Here is a 17,470-nt window from a genome sequence, read left to right on the forward strand (position 1 = left end):
TTCAACTGAATCAACAGAAATGGAATGGGCTATGGAGCTGAGTTCCAGAGAGGTCCATCCTCAGGCTTTGGAGGAGCTGGAGAGGAGAGTGCCCCTGGGAAGACTTGCTGGACAGAACTGGAAAGATCCTACCAATGTTAAACAGTAAATCCCGTTCATAAGATGAATTTCTGTGTCTCTGTCATCACTATAGAGATGTTTTTTGTGGCTGTAAAGGATAGCTTCATGATCTGGAAGGGAAACATAGTGTGAAATAAATATGAGACATGAGCAAACACAGATGGGTTTACAGAAATAGTGTGGGAGAGAGAAAGCACTTAGCTAAACCTCTTGTGGTCAGCTAAGAAATGTAAATGGTAGTGTTTTGAGATAAAATATGATAATAAACTAAAATCACTTGGTGGTTTTATGTTTACAACTACTAAATCAAAAAGAAACATGTAATTTACAGTGTGAAGGAAGAGTAGAAGGATAAAAGGATAGAGATCAGTATGGTGTAAAGCAGATACTTCATTATTTTAGAGCCTAATTCAAGCATATGCTGAATCCCTGCACTTTTCATGTAAGTTAGCAAGTGCCAAGCAGCTTGTAAGAAGCTCTCTCCCTCTCTCAGAATCAGGATCCCAGTCTGCCATATCACCTAAGAAAACCATTAACAAGTAAATGCATAACTGGTACTAAGCCCATGATTAAATATATATAAACACTCCCCTAGAAAATATTCTATTTCCCCCCATGTATATGCATATCTATGCAGATATCCAGTTATTCTCCTCCACAGGCAGGGAAATGACAGACATGAGATCTGCGACACAAAATGCATGTGGGTCCCCAAAACCAGCCCTAGGGAGCACCAAGGAGGGTCAAACCAGCCATCAGCTCCCACAGGCTTCCAGTGGAAACAAGCAGCTTGATTCTGGTGCCTGCACAGAGGCACCCAGAGCAATCCAAGACACACTGGGATATGTGAGGACAGCAGATGTGGCATAACAGCAACAGCTGGACACCAAGAATGATGTGCTAGCATATCTAAAAGAGCTGTCTTTGGGCAGCCAGAACTACCCTAGGTACACACGTCCTTTGAGAATCTTTGCACACAGAGCCTTTGGGGGTTTATTTTTAATCTCTTGGCAGCGACAAAAGGTCCTCCATATTCATAACTTTTTAAAGTATGGCACTCTTACATCAAAAGTGAGTGCTGCAGATCAAGTCATCTCTCCATGCAGATGAGATACTGAAACAGCAGAAGCATTGTTAAAAAAATTGTGGATTTCCACCATGCTTTTGTGCATGTAAACCTGAAAATTTCTGTAATTAAAGTTAAACACTATCCTGGAAGAAGTTTCCATAAGATTCACATTAGGCAGCTATATTTATTACTAAATGTTTCCTGTTTTACCCAAGCTGAACACATTCAGCAATTTGCATTACAGAGCATAACTCCTGAATTCTCAAGTTAAATGTGATCATTGCAGATCTAGTTCTGCACGTACCCAGCCTGTGCATGTAAATTTCCAGTGTCTGTAGCTTCATCAGGTGTCTGCTCATACAAAGGTATTTGTGATGAGGACCAGCTGGAAAAAAGTCTGGGCACAGCTATAATATGTGTATAAATGTGTGCCCAGGTGGAAAATCAGAGCACATTATTCCCTATTTTCAGAGGGAAGATACCTTGGTCACACAGTGTCATGGAAAACCTGACAGTCCACATCCTTCCAAAGCACATACACACACCCAAGAGCCAAATGGAAGAGAAGCCAGTGAAAGGGTTAATGTCAAGTAGCATTACCCCTTCTGCTGCTGGATAAATGCTGTTTTCTGAAAATAGCAAATAGGCTTCCAATCCTGGACTGGTAATCTAGAAGGATTTTAACTTAAAATGCATCCTCTATGAACTGTAGTAAAAAGTCCCAGTTTCCTCCAAGCCTTAGAAATTCTGCTACTCACTGTCTTTACAAAAAACCAAAGCCCAGCTATGAAAAATAAATTAAACCTAACCACCTAAATATCCTTTTCATGTGCTCGAATTTCATACTTTTGGCCTCCTGCCTCTGTTTAATGCACAGTCTGCATTCTCATTGCCCTGACAAAACTGGGAATTTGTTGCACGGACAGAAAAATCAGGGCCACTTAATTTGCCGGTCTATGAGAGTAAAGCAAGCTACTTTTCATAATGTATGTACAGACATCATGTGAGCACTCACTGGTAGCTGTGCTGGAATGCCTGGATATTGTGTGTTTGTCAGACTGTCACAAAGATTCATAAATACACATCTACAAACTACCAATGAAGCCTTGCAGTATAGACAGACTACACGCACCTAAATTAAGAAGGTGTTTTAATTCTCTATACAGAAAGATGCAGAGTGCCAAGATTTTCAGAATGTGGTGATTTTGCACACAGAGAATCAATGCTTCCTCAGGTTCAGCAAGACCTAGTGTATTCTGTGTGGTTCCACCAAATGAGAGGAAAAAGAGGAAGCATTATAAAAACCATTAAAAAGGAGCCTTTTTGAGCACTGAGTCTCAGATTATAGGGACAAACTGGGGACAAGGTGAGAGAACAGATAATATGTTGCCTCATTTCCACCTCATTTCACACTCTTTAACATCTTTATTTCCAACCCAGAAAAATAGGAGCAATGAAGACTGCAGAACCCCAGTCAAGCCATCCCAGACAGACACTGGGGAGGAATTTTACACAAGTTACAGACACATTCTTTCCAAATTCTCCTGACAGTGTTATAGTAGTTGCTGAGCACCTCCCTTATGGACGTCTTTTCTAATGTCCACAGTACTTTTTAATGAGTGATCCCCTTAACCAAATCTTGAGCTCAGTTATTTTCTACAGCATGAATAAAACACCTTTATCCATTAGCCTAGCTTCTGCTGCTTTCCTAATACTGGAAAGGCAAAGGAGTCACTTGAGGTATCTTTCTGACTTTCCATAATCTGGGAGAGTTCTTCTCCTTTTGAGCAGTTTCTTTACTCCCTCTCCAAGCTACTCTTTGCTAGAGCAACACACTTTTCTTTTTTTTACTAAGGAGCCTTTGACCCCAAATAAATGTCTTGCAGTATCAATCCATCGTGCATCAGTTCCAGCTGCTCATTACCAGGTCCATTTTTCTTTCTGCAGACACTTGCATAATTACATTATGTGAAATAGCTTATATAAATCAGCAGTCATTGTCATATGTTCTGAAGAATTGACCTACAATTATTATCTACTGCAAAATTTCATCCCAATTTTAGCCATCAAATCTAAGCCATAATGTTAAAAGCTGACTGAATTCAGACTACTGAAGCTGCACTTTGAAAATAGTAACTTGCAATTTATTTACCTAAATCCTACTATTTTGATTTCATCCCCACAGGCCTCAAAATTGATTTTTGAAACAATAACTTAATTACCTTCCTACCTGGCAAGCTTTCCTTGGTGCTTGGTTCAGAAGCTGAGATTGACCCTGACTTTTCATGTCTGGGTCTGGTGTTATCTGCTCTCCATCCTTGCTGGCTGCTGCATGTGACAGCCCAGCAGGGCTGGTGAGTAACTATTAGAACACAGGGCAACAAATGAAACCTTCCTAATGCTTTCAACAGGCAGTGACTAACAGCTCTTAAAATTATCAAAACAGTGGCAAAAATAAGTTGTGTTTAAGGTTACATTTTCACCACCTCCTTATTTGTACGTACAAAATATGTCCACACAACTATATCAGCTCATTAGCTGTGCAGCTATTCAAATGCCTTTTCAAATGCATCCGTACAGTCAAATGTAGATTTTTCATACCTGAATGACTGTAAACAAACCAACCAGAGCCAAATGAAGATCTGGCTATTTAATCTAGAGGATATTGCATATTAAGAAAAACATTCTGACTTGCAACAGTGTAAGTCATTGCTATCCCTTTAGAAATTTTCAGTTCCTTCATGAAAAGAATCCCATTTGATCCACTAAAAAAAAATCTGGTCAGAAGCTATTATAAAATGCAGAATGTGCTCCCACAAATAGAACAAGCAAATTTGTGTAATTGGTACATTCATAATTTATTTCAGTCACTCTTTTGCTGACATATATCTATTCTTCTTAAAACCTTTTCCAATTAGTTGTTTTATGTTTCAATAAAGGCTATCTTAAATCTCTCTTTTCTTTCTGTTTAATTCTGAATATTTCACTGCTTGAAGCTTCCAATGACTATCTGCAAAAGTTACATTTAACCTTCCACATGCCCCTCTTTCTCATGCAATTGTTTGCCTTCTAGGACATGGACTGGTATCAAACTTCATTTCTTCTGACTAGACTTCTTTCCTAGTGCTAGGTAGCACGTGTACCCCTTAGGCTTTCAGTTTACTGAATTAACTGTCAGCACTTTATATGATCCCTCAACTTCTTTTCCCTCCACAGATCTATCTCATTTCATTATCCTTGGCAGTTCTAAAACCTTTCAAAATGTGGTCTGCTGAAATTCAATACTAATGCAAGAGGATATAAGGTGCACCCTGACAAGAGATAACTTCAAATTTTGAGCACACCTCTCTAATTAGCCTTGCCCAGTCTTACTTAATCTGTCATTCAATGCCTAGAAGCAGAACTTGAGAACACTATACAAACCCTAATGTCAGAAGTACATTCTTCCCCTAGAAAAACTTCTTTCCACTACCTGAACAGTTCTTCTTCTCATCACTTTTTCAACTACTCTTAGTGAAATTGCATTATCTGACTTCTTTGCCTAGGGCAAATGGATATAGATTATTTCAGCATCTCTTTGTTTTCATTTTTCCTTCTGAAGGGTGAGGCCAATAAATTTTTTACTAGACTAGCAACATGATGCAAAATCAAAATTCAAAGAAATATTCTGCATGCCTCCTGCTCTAATTTCTGCTTTGAAAATTAGTACTTCTTATGTTGCCTTGAAACATGAAAAATAACTCTATGTGGCCATAAAAGTGCACAGGAAAACAAGACCTGTCAATGACACTGAGCTATTTTATGTCATATCTGGTCTTCTGGGTCTATTCCAACTATATCACTCTAGATAAGTCAGCCACTATCAGCTGTTTGCCAGCTCCTGGAAGTGCTCCATGACTTCTTCCAGGTGACTCACAGAGCATGAGATCAACCTGAAGGTAGCTTCAAATGACAATAAAATGTGCAACTTGCAGGAACAAATGTCTCTTTCTCCTAAGCCCTAGTCCCATCCCACCTGTGCTTCCTGTTCCAGAATATTCAGAGCAGGAGGAAGGAGGTTATCTGAAGCCTCAGCCTGCAGGTGTTTCCAAGACATGTCTGTGATTAAGCAAAGATTTTCCTTTGACTTTGTCCAGCTAAAGAGCAGTTGAAATTAAATGGGCGTTTTCTTTCCCTCCATGATTTTATCTTTTGCATTTACTTCTGAAATGCTTTCCAAATGTTTTCTCAGGGTTTGGCCTAAAATCTTGATATGCTGCCTCCTAAAATTCTCCTCAAACATATGCTATTTGCCTTGAAGTTGATAGTGTCTTTCCACTTCAGAAAAAAATCTCCGGTTAGAGACACCCTGAGATTCTCTATTTCCAGACCAAATCCATTCAGTTATCAAGGAAAGAATCAGGTCTTCTACAAAACCCAGTCAGGGCACCCAGAGAGGAAGCTGATCTGCTAAATAGGGAGCTGCTGCTTTCCACAGTGCTTTTTCAGAGCTGAGCTGCCATATGCTGCTGCCTATCCCTCCTTCACTCCCATCCTCTCTGCAGGAAACCTGCTCTGGGTGCTTCAGTCCACTGGCTCAGCCTTCCCCAAAACGGGGTGCACTTTGCTTGGTTGCAGGCTAATTCACAGAAATTCATAGAAATTCACAGAAATTCACAGAAATTCACAGAATGTCTCCTCGCCCCACCCCAAGGCATGGAAATACATTTCTGGTGCTTTGGGCACCCTTCAAAGGAGCAGGTGCTTGCTTTGCACACACATTGCAGTAGTGATGCCACAGGGACACATGATCCTTTGGGGGTCCATGGCAGGCTGAGTCACAGGAGTGACTGGAGGAGGGAGGTGACAGACTTTTGCTCCTCCAGTGATGCTCTTTTTGTTTCTGGTTTCCTGTGAGGAGCACACAGGGTTGAGGGGGTGGAGGGAAGTCACAGTGTTCTGACTCCCTTGCACTGCATCAAGGGAGCAGGAGGATAAGCAATGGGAGAAGAGCTCTCCTAGGCCCATCCTCAATCACCCCCTGTAACATGTTATAACGAACAAAAGCTTCAGTACATGTTATTGGGGCTGAGCAGCACCTTCTGTACAAAAAGAAGAGTTCTTGAAGAGTTCTGTGACACCAGGAGTCAGGACTGTCTGGTGCAATAATGGAGCTTTTACAGCCATGCATGCACACAAAACTTGAAATGAAACTCCAGCCAAGACTTCCCTCTTGCAGTCTCACCTAAGCCTTCTCTCTGCCAAATCCTGCATGCCAGCTCATAGCAGGCATTCCTAACCCCCTGGCTGCCTGACTTCTCCTCCCCAAAGGGACTTTGGCATCACTTTCCATGCATTTTCCCTCTGCAAAGCTACAAAGGCCTTACCTCTCACACTCATGCCACTCTAATCAAGAAAATAGTAAAAACCAAAGGATGGAATGTGGGTGGGAAATAAAACCTGATAAATGAGACTGCCTTTACATAACTACAAAGCCCTAATCATAACTGTGCTAATATACTTATTCCTGTGCTGTTGAGAACCCACTGATATAGCAAAAATGTAACGCTGGCAAATAAGCGACACAAAAATGTGTTAAAATCCATCGCTGGATCCCTGGAAACCCACATGTTGTTTCCTGGCACTCCAACATTTACCAGTTGGCTCAGATAAAATTATGGAAGAGGGACACTCTTTTCCTTATCACACTCATTCATCATCTTCCATCCTCACTATCACTGTACAAAACACAATCTCCGTGCCACCACCAACGTAGGGCACAATGTCATGTTCCCTCTTGCCTTTGCCTTTCATCCAGCCCCTACATGGGGCTGAGGAGTTCATTCAGAAACCTGAAGTCAGGCATTGTCCATCCTAGCTGGTAAGGACCCACACCTTTATTCAGAGACAGTCCCATGAATATGCAGCTGGTGACTCTGAAATCACTTTAGGTGACACCTGTTATCTCTGTGAATGGGCAGGTGAATGTACAAAATGAACAGAGAAAATTCTTGCTTGTTACAACAGAGGACAGAAAATAATGCAAACTGTACAGATAAACAGCCTGAACACTGTTATTCTACTTTGACCTAGCACTATTTTAAGTTAAAACACGAGCCTGTGGTAATTTTAACTTAGTTTAAGTGGAAGTGGATCATTATTTTATGACTACCTGAATACATTTAATGGCCAGCTGAAATTCCAGCAATGGATGGCTCAAAGTTGGACCCCACCTACTAGATCTCATAGCTGGAAACAGGATGACAAAATCAGTGGTTAATAGAGCAATTCATTGGAAGGCTCAAAGAATCTCACACTGCACATTCAGGATGTATTCTGCTCTTGGGAGCAGTCTGCCCCTAAACCCCAGTGCTGCATTTTCTTTTGCATTCTGAAAACGAAGGGTCAGATTTCTTTCATACTTTTCTTATGCTATTGAATTTAGCTGTGTTCCTTGCTTAAAGATTTTCCCCAGAAATCTCCAGTGATGCATCCAGTGATACTTAAAAATTGTAGAGTAGGATCTTTTGGTGGTACAATTACATTTTCTCTTTAATAATGGCCCACTTTTGAGAATGTCAAGAGTGGTATAAAGAATTCCAAGGAAGCAAAAAGGTGGGGAAGGAATCATGTCCTTAAACTTTGGTACTCTGAATGTGCTTGGAAAATCTTCTTGACCAAGAAGGAAGAAAGAAAAGCCCAGAGAAATGCTGACTCCAGAGGCTTCAAACAAGAATCAGGTGGCTGAGAAACATACATGACAAACATACATGACAAACATACATAACAAACATACATGACAAATCCTCATCTGACATCTTCACACTGACACGTGCATAAAGCAATGTGCCCCCCTTACAACACTGTTTTATAAGAAGCTCAATTAATCAGTAATTTGATACTTATTAAAAAGTATCTAATTATGAGTTTTGGATCATACACCAGTATGATCTTCTCTCACTTAAGCTAAAGATGAATGCCTCCATTTGAGGAATAAATAAATTCTAGATAATCTTAAGAATAAAAACAACTAGTATTTAGAATTGTAGTAGGTTTTTGAACAAGGAACCATGTTTGATATGAAACAAAAAAGCATGCATATCCACATGAGCAGTATTTGAACAGGTATTATTTGTCACAGTCTCCCACAGATGCCATCAGAGCTTACAGAGAAATGCAATGGTTATTAAAAATGATTCACTGCACTTATTAACATGACAAAGCACAAGAACTAGGGAACTAGTCATTAGAATGAATGAGATTTGATAAATAAAAGATAATGTACGAGATTTGATAAATAAAAGCTTTTTCAATGCTCTGTAAGGACCCCTTATTTTTGTGAGCTCATCAGCTTCACGACACCATCATACTCAGTTTGTTTGTGTAAATTACTCATGAATGTCCCTTCCAACTCATACTGTTCTATTATCCAGTGCCACTGGGATAGTGCAGAGAAGGGACCAATCTTTGATTGCAATTGCTCAGTTAAAATCTTCAACTACAGAAAACAAAGTATTGCTGTGCCAAGTCCAAGTTAGTGCATCCTTTGAAGGTATTTATGCTGACTCCCTTCCTGCAGGAGAGAAGCAGAGTTTGCCAAAGTGACTTCCAGATGGAAGGTGCATCCCTGATCATACATGTCTACAAACAAACCAAGCTGGGCAGTCCTGAGGCTGCTCTCACTTGACCCAAGTGGGGAACCATCATCTTGGAACTCAGGGTGGAAGAGGAAAGCCAAGTGAGAATCACCTATTTTAATTGAAAAGTAATTAGGCAAGAACACCAGCAGATTGCAGTGGAAATTGAGAAGCCATAGAATAAATTGTTTCCATGGACTCAATGATCCTTGTGGATTCCTTCCAACTCAAGATATTTTATGATTCTATGATCCTATGAGATTCTAAGGGTGCAGTCTGTCAGGATTAGACAATGAATGTAAGCTCTTTTCACAATTTTTATTTTAAAGCTAGGCAAGAAATAAAATCGTAAGTTTTACTCTTGCTTAGACCAAGGGTGATATATTATTAATCCATAACTCCAAGGGTTTTAACTCTACACCACTGCACAAGTACAAAGAAATACAAGTACAAATACCTAGGACTGAGGCATGCTCTCATTTACACAAAGGTAGGCCTGGACAGGCTCCTTTGATTTACCCCAGCATGCCAAGAAGAACATTTCCCTGCCATGCAGCCAAGAATTGTTCCCAATTAAGAGCCCTGAACAGCAGTCTGCAGCACAGATTCCAGTCCCTGCACTGCCAGAGGAAGCCTTCATGGTGTGAAGCCTCAAACACCCACCAGGAGAGGCTGAGCTCAAAATCAGGCTTTGAGGGAAACACTACATGCAATACTAAACTGAGAAATATTTTAGTGACATTTACATTGAAGAATATACACGTGAAAGAGAATATTCACAATCTACAATCACAAAATGCTGGAACTCTAAAGCCTGGAGAGTATGCTGCTCCTGCTTCTGCTGGATAAAGAAAAGGCTGTGTATGCTGTGCATTTCCCAGCCTCATAGGACTAAACCTTTTGTTTTTAAATCAGTAGAAATTAAATGGAGCCTTATACCTCCTTCTAGACTATTTAATTACTTAAACTTGTCATGAAAAGACTTTTTAAAATTTCTCTTTTTTTCTCTCTCTTTCATGTGTAACCCTGATCAGCTTCCTTAATCCATATATATTTGCAAAGGTTTTTGCAGGCTTTAAAGTCATACTCAGAAAAGTCCTTCCTAAAACACCTTTGATGATTTTACAGTTTATAATAACATTAAAAACTACTTCTCAAAGTCTGAACAAATGACCTTGAAAAACAAAATAGACAAGAACACAGCAATAAAATTATTCTAGGTACAGAACTTCAAACAAATCAACCTTATCTGAACCAGAACTGGTGTGACTAAAGCTGTTCCTGCCTTCTAGTAGGCTGAATAGAGGAGACTTTCTTAAGGAATTGATGTGACTTTCCCTTAAACAATGAACACAAGTTCAAGTGAATGCAAGCCAGAAAAAACCCTAAAACCTAGCTGGGAACTTAGACTGAATACATTAATTTGAATATTGCCACAGAAACTGTGTCTGATTAAATGTAAACCAGGGTCATGATTTTACTGTGTGCTCCTGTACAGTGAAAGCCATCATATAAATGATACCATTCAAAGTTAGCATACTCATGCACATCAACAGAAACCACAGACAAGCCTCTTGTGGCTTCACTGATTGCTTAAGCCTGGTATGCAAGGCTGGTCATTATTCTGAGCACAGAGGTAAGTTCAGAAATATGTCAACACACATTATTGCAATCAACATGCATTAGTGTACATCAGCGTGCATTATTGTAATCAAATTTAACAGCCCAACTGAACAACAAGGTTCTGCAGCCTGAAAAGATGGCAAAAGGTCCAGTAATGGTAACAAAGTGGGACTAGACTGTCCATGGAGACACGCAGCAGGTCTCTGCCATCAAAGCATAGCTGCACTTTCACTGCAAGACTCAGTCTTGATGGTCTACCAATATCTGCATTAACTAGAAGTACGTTATAGCAATCTCCAAAAACAATAATTTTTGATGTCAGAATTAGAAACTTAAATTTAAGAGATGTGCTCCATGTGCTGGAAAATATCTGCTTTTTCAAGTATTTATTCCTTAACTTTGGAATATTATCAAAGCCCAATTTGTGAGAGAAGATAATTAATTTGTGAGAACCAAGTAAAAATTTCATCCTGACAGGTCAGAATAAAGTAGAATTCTAAGCCATACAGACTTTAGCCTTGAGGTAATGTTTGAAAAGCTCTAAAGAGGCTTGAGTTTCACTCACAATTTTGATGAAATAATTTGTGATTGCAGAGTCTCCACAGAGGCTCTGACTTCCTGGCTTTACCAGCTGAAAAAAACTGCACTGACAATGTGAAGGAAAACAAGTATTTTTCCTCATGTCTGTTACAATCTGTTCAGCATGGAGCACCTAGGATTCTCACGCTTCACTCTGAGAAGTTCAAAAACCCCTCATCTTCCCTCTAGCTCACCATCCTTTTATTTAGAACATTCAATGATTCACAGTGTTGACAATGCACTTTCTCTAGCAATTGTTTCCACCTCATTTCCAAAGCAGGATGTTCTCATTCTTACAAACTTATTACCCCCCCACCCCTCTAAAAAAAACAAACCCGAAGTCCAAAACCAAACAAAGCCCTAGAGATTTTTTCTATACACTGCAAGAATCTGTCCATCATTATGATAACCACCTTCAGACAGTGGGACAGGTTCCTGGCTGACACTGCCTTACACCACTCATGCACACAACACGACCCAGACAATCACATATTGGTCCCTTCATTAATCTACATCACTTGTGTGGTTAAACCAGCACATTCCCATTGCTGTTGACTCTGAATGTGGTGCTCTTACATTATTGCTCATGCAATTCAGTGTTGCCTCAGCTGTAAACAAACACAGAGTTTAGCTGTGAATGAACTCCTCCCAGCTCAGGCCAGTAACAGCCCAGGAATGCCAAAGCCACCTGAAGCAGGAATGGCACACAGCACAGAAACCAGGGCTCACAATCTGTGCACTACCATAGCAAGGGAGGGACCAAGGGGGAAGAGAGGGCAAAAGGAACTCTGAAAGGATGCAGATGTTTACACCCTCAAAGTCACCACAGTAAGCACATCTGCACTAAGAGATATCCCTTTTCAGACAAATGCTTATCCAAGCACTATTTTTCTTGATTCAAAGCTGGTTTGATGTGACAAACATTTAAAAGCAGCAGTGTAGGTCCAGCTCTAACTTGAGAAATTAAAAAGTCAATGGAAACGAACTTCCATTTCAGGATTCAGTTCTGTTCAACACCCTGGACAGATAAAATCCCAAAGTCTCAGAAATATGCTAGACTTGAAGAAGTTAGATTTAGTTTTCAGAGGTACAGGGCTAGGCACAAAAAAAATTTATTCTCACAGCTGTGCCAAATCCCTGGAGGATGGTTTATCCTAAATCTGGTTTAGTTCTCCTTTTTCCTTAATCTATTCAGTTTCTCTTTAAACATTTTAAAATCACAATTGTCTTTTAATTCAGACAGTGGGGCAAATAAGCACAAAATGATGATGTGAGGAATCACACCCAACACAAAACTGCTTCACAGTACATCTAGGAAACCTAATTGTCAGTCCATCCCAAGAATGTGTCTGACTAGAATCATTGAAAGAAACCCCAACAAACACTGCAAGGTGGAAAGAGATATACAACAACAACAACAAAAAAAGCCAAATAAACAAATGTTTATAAATCCTCTCCAACGTTCCCAGAGGACCGTGCTCCAATCCCAAGTGTACCAAACAAAGTCAGAATAGCAGTGGGCTTGGCAGTGCTGTAGTCAGACCTCATGATCCTAAAGGTCTTTTGCAACCTAAATGATTCTTGATGCTGCTGTGTGCCAGCACCCTTTTCCCCCTAAGGAACGATGGGGTTCAGGCAGAGAAGGATATCACCAGCAGTGCCCCAGCTGCTCCCATTCACAAAGGGTGAGCAGTGGGCATCCTGGCACCACTCTGCACACAAAGATGGACCTTACCCATTACTGCCTGCCCACCTGGTATCAGCCTATTTATTCTGATCACAGAACCGTTTATAAATGGCTGAGACAAACCACTCTAACTCAATTGCCAAAAATCCCCCACAACATTAATATTTACAAGGTGCTTCTTGTGGGCACCATCTCAGCCTAAATATTATCTGTATCTTCAAGAAACACAAAGCTCTGAAGAAGAAGATAAGAACAATCTCCATAAATATCAACATGTATAATTCTTCTCCTTGAAACAACCCTGAAAGGATACATTTTTAATGCTTTATTTTTGTTTCATCTCGGTTGCTTTAATATTCCTAGAATCTTCAGTACATTCTTTCTTTTAAATGCTCATATTCTTTCCCATTTGTCAAACAATGATTTAGCTCCTGCAACTTGTGCAGAACTCCAACACACTTTAGTTGGATCTCTTGTTTGCAATTATCATCACAAATTCTACTGAGAGCTCAGAAAGACACTGTTCACCAAGCACAGAGCATTGAGAACCATTGCTCTGCAGATATCCTGCAAACAGCAGTTTTACACTTATTTTGATCAATAGCTGGCATCACAGTTTACAGTCTTAATCATCCTTTTTTTTAAAGTAGTTATTTAGAACCCTGAAAGAGAGGAAGAAAGAAATCATTCAGGACTTTTTCTGCTCAGGAATGGAGATAGACTGGAGTGACTTAATTAAATTACAGTAATTGAAATTCCTCCTTTAACTTTTTGCCACTTGGAAAAAATACCACAAACCTCTGACTTGCTTTAAAGATTTAGATTTTATCACCAAATGTTTGTGAAATGGCAATTTTGTAGAATCTGAACAATTATCAGAGATACCAGTTCATGTTAAAAAGCTAGGAGACTGCACACTTCTTATCTTAATTCCAGGGTGAAAAAAGAAAGATATTTAAAATATTCAATAAGAAGAAAAATGCTCCAGAAATTGCTCTTCATGCACCTAAGTCAGGGAAAAGTCACTGGTCTTTCATCAGACACTATGACCAGCACCAGAGTCTTCACAAACATTGCTTTTTTTCACTCAGCTCACCGTTTAACCACAATGCACAGAACCTTAATTTGCATTTGTTTCTTAGTCCAGTGAAGAACACAGAAGTGAGGAGCAAGGAAAAAGTCTCCCACAGGCAAAACACTACACAAGAGGAACAGAAGCAACAGACCCTGACTTTCCAGGGGTCTAAACTGCCTCTTGAAAAGGAACATGATGTGTTGCAGAGGCAGCATGGACCAGGGAGCAGCACAAAGTAACTTAAAGTTGTCAGGTTTAATTAACTGGTTCTCAAAAATGCCCGATGCAAACGAAGTGTTAAAGTCCCTTGACTGATTACAACACCTCTTATAATCTGATTAAGACGTTCATATGAGTAGGGAAACACCAAGTCAGGTAACTCAAAACTAGTGTCTTAACTGAGCAAAGAAGTTAGTCCACAAAATTCAAGGCACACTGTGTATTCAAAGAGGTACTGCCCAGAGCTGATAGGTTTCTTCATTTTTATAGTAGAGCTGCAAAATGTTTCAAAATAAATAATCTCAATCCTTATCATCTACATGAATCTGAAAGTTTTTGAACCCTCAACTGAAACCCATCTGTATCACAGGTTTAACACTCTTGACTGCCCATGTCATTTTTAAATCAGAGAAAGGCTCCTCAATCACTTAGACATTTAAAAAATTAGGAGTTTCCACTATCTCCAGTTTCCTGTTTCTTCTCTTAATACCATTTAAATTGAACATTGAGACCAAATCCATCTCAGTCTTTTCCCCAGTTGCTCAAAACAAGCAACCAAAGAGCTGTGTGCATGCAAGTTCACAAGCTAAAAGCTATACCGAGCATTCAAAAGACAATACTCTGCTATAACTCTCCACCTGGGTACTCACCCAGTACCAAGGGCATCAGTGCACAATATTAGCACAGGCACAGCTACAGCATCGTCAGTTCCCACCAGCTTTTCTGGCTCTAGCTTCTCCAATTACACTGGTCCCGTGCTGGAGAAGTCCAAGGTTTTCCACAGTGCCTAAAAATGCATCCAACACTGGCTTGATTACTGATCCTGACTGCACACAGTGCTGGGTTCTGTGCAAGGCACAATCTGATTACCTGGGGGTAATTTCTTACAGCGTCCTGAAATCACAGTCAGTCATTTAAAAGGATTTCTCCCAGAATCAAACACAAAGGAAAGGAAAATATGAGGAGCATCCAAAGACCATCGCAGTCCTGGCTAAGTTCAGCAAAGAAATGCAATTCTAATGAAAATCTTCTCTCATCAACACAGAGCTACTAAGGGGAAATTAAAGAAGTAAACGCACACATTTAAGTCTTCAAAACCAAAGCCACATAAACAAAGCTGGGCTATATCAATGGGGGCCCTGACAACAGACCCAGGCACGGTGAGAGTTAGACTACAAAGTCTACAATGTCACATTTTAAAGCTGAAACTTTTCTTTCTGCGCTGTTTCAAAGCCACTCGTACTCAAGCCCGAATGATGGCAAGCATTTATCGACAGTTAATGCAGTGCTCCTGCGATGTATTATTAGGCACAAGCCCAGAGGCACAAGGCCAAGTGCTGTTAATCTCTTGGTGAGTGCCACAGTGTCTCAGATAGGCACTGCCTGAAAATACCCGGTGATATCGCTAATGTTTTCTAAAAGGCAGGAGTCTTGAATTTTCGCAGAAACTGATACACCGATTAACCCACCAAAATAAAAGCATAATGGAAAAAGCCCTGCAACAGTTCACCCAGTTTCTAACCCCTGTTTCCCCACATCAGAAGTGATGTACCAAAAAAAAATACTATGCTCCTTTGCCTTACCTTACCCTATGCTTTACTTCAGCAGTGTCAAATCAGATCTTTCTTGCTTGGCTAAAAAGCTTTCCAGAACAAGTGGAAACATCTATCAGCTTTTACCCAAGGGAAAAGAATTGCTGAATATTCAGTCATAGGTTTCCTTCCAAATGCTCTGCTTGTTTGTTTTAGAGAAGCCTTAAGAAGGGCAAATAAAAGGTTTGAAATCCTCTGAGCAAAGCGGACTTCTTTCTCTGAAGGTCACCCTCAAGTCATTTCAAAACCGTGGAAATAGCCAGGGGAGGGATAAGCAGACTCAAAAGACAGCTTTTCTTCTTAAGCAACTTTGGTGCTTCAGGCTAAACTAAAAAAATGCCCTCAGGTGGAGGTTTGCCACTTTTTATGGACCTATCCAATTTTACCCTGGGGAGAAAGATGCTGTAAGAAGTTCTTTTTGCCAAAGTGTCTGCTGCACAAGTGCTTCAAAGAAAGGAGTGATTGCCTTTTCAGAAAGACTCCACTAGAAGCGATCAGGCTCGTCAAGGGTCTCACAGTCAGGAACCTTCTTATTTGGGACAAACTTTAACTACCATTTTCAGGATCAGTGCCAAAGATGGAATATGCAAACCATATGGTGTAGATCAGCACCAAGGCAGCCCCTTCACATTCCTTCAGAATTCACGGTCTGATCGTACTAATAATATGCACTGAAATTGATGGTAATGCATTTAGCAAACATTAACTATGACTGCCATGCCTATTCAGAGCAGATTTTGCCCAGGATCTAAACTGAAAGTCAAAATCACGTTAGCTAAACATATTATTTAAGACATGTTGCAGCCTGACTAAAGATTTAATTTTGTGTAAACCTTAAGAAAGACCTGGTAAACCAGCGGGAGCTCTACCTAAGCAAGAAACTACAGAATCTGGGGTCCCTGTGCATCTCCACGCACGGGCACCCCACCGACATCCCTGTGACAGCTCCGCACACCCCGTTCTGCAGCGAATGCCAATCGCCACCCCAAATCCCCAAGCAAGCAAGCGAACGGAGCAGCGCTCCGGGACAGAGCGGGCAGGGCAGCGGCTGCGCCCGGCACAGCGCCCGGGACCGGGAAGGGAAGGGAAGGGAAGGGAAGGGAAGGGAAGGGAAGGGAAGGGAAGGGAAGGGAAGGGAAGGGAAGGGAAGGGAAGGGAAGGGAAGGGAAGGGAAGGGAAGGGAAGGGAAGGACCCTCCTGGGCACTGCCCCAGGCCGGGGCAGGCGGCAGGGACGGGCCGGGGGCCGCGCTTGGCCGCGGCTCTGGCAGCGCCCCCGGCCCCGCGTTCGGCCCGGGCAGGGACGGGACCGGCAACTTGGCGCACGGTGCCGCCGGCCAGCGGCGAAGTTGCCGCCACCCAGAGCCATTCCCTCGCCCAGCGGACACCCGCTCTCACCTCAGGCGCTGCCTCCTCCCCTCCGGCACCGGGGACTGCTCCCCGCTCCATCTCCCGCTCCCGGCTCGCTCGGGCTGGCGCGCCCCTCTCGCCGCCGCAGCCCCAGCGCCGGCCCCGGAGCGCCGCCTGCCGCCGGGGCACGGCCCCCGCCGGCGCCGGCCGCCCTGCCAGCCCGGGCACGGCCTTCCTCTTTCATTCACGGCTTTACCCACAGCCCCGTCCCCTCCCCGGGCGGCGCGGGCCCCAGCGATTGCCCGGCCGTGCCGCGCTCTCCGGACCTGTGCTGGCTGCGCTGTGTGCGCGGCGCTCCCGCCGAGTTCCCGCTCCGTGCCCCGCTCCGCTCCGCGCAGCCGGCAGGTGAGCGCTGCCAGCGAGCCCGCGGCAGTGCCCGGCGCTTCCCAGGGCGGGAGAGTTTCCCTTTCTCGAGTTTGTGCCCCGCAGCCCGTCGGGGAGCGCTGCCGGCGCTCTCGGCGATGAGCGCGGCTCGGCTCGGA

At 42.1% G+C, this 17,470-nt stretch overlaps 1 protein-coding gene across 3 annotated transcripts in view; it reads right to left on the reverse strand.

Moving 5' to 3' along the window:
• KCNG2 (potassium voltage-gated channel modifier subfamily G member 2) overlaps positions 1 to 17,095 on the reverse strand; it is a 51,432-nt gene extending 34,337 nt beyond the window's left edge. The window contains exons 1-2 of one of the 3 annotated variants that reach the window (XM_079299737.1): positions 16,977 to 17,060; positions 14,639 to 14,775 (exon numbers count right to left, since the gene is read on the reverse strand). The gene's annotated coding sequence lies outside the window, so the exon portion shown is untranslated. Of the gene's footprint in view, positions 1 to 14,626; positions 14,776 to 16,976 lie in introns of those variants that run through there. The other 2 variants (XM_079299736.1, XM_079299738.1) reach the window with 2 other exon arrangements.
• Positions 17,096 to 17,470: the final 375 nt, after the last annotated feature.

The sequence above is a fragment of the Erithacus rubecula genome (genome assembly GCF_903797595.1).
Source record: "Erithacus rubecula genome assembly, chromosome: 3".
Lineage (NCBI taxonomy): Eukaryota > Metazoa > Chordata > Aves > Passeriformes > Muscicapidae > Erithacus > Erithacus rubecula.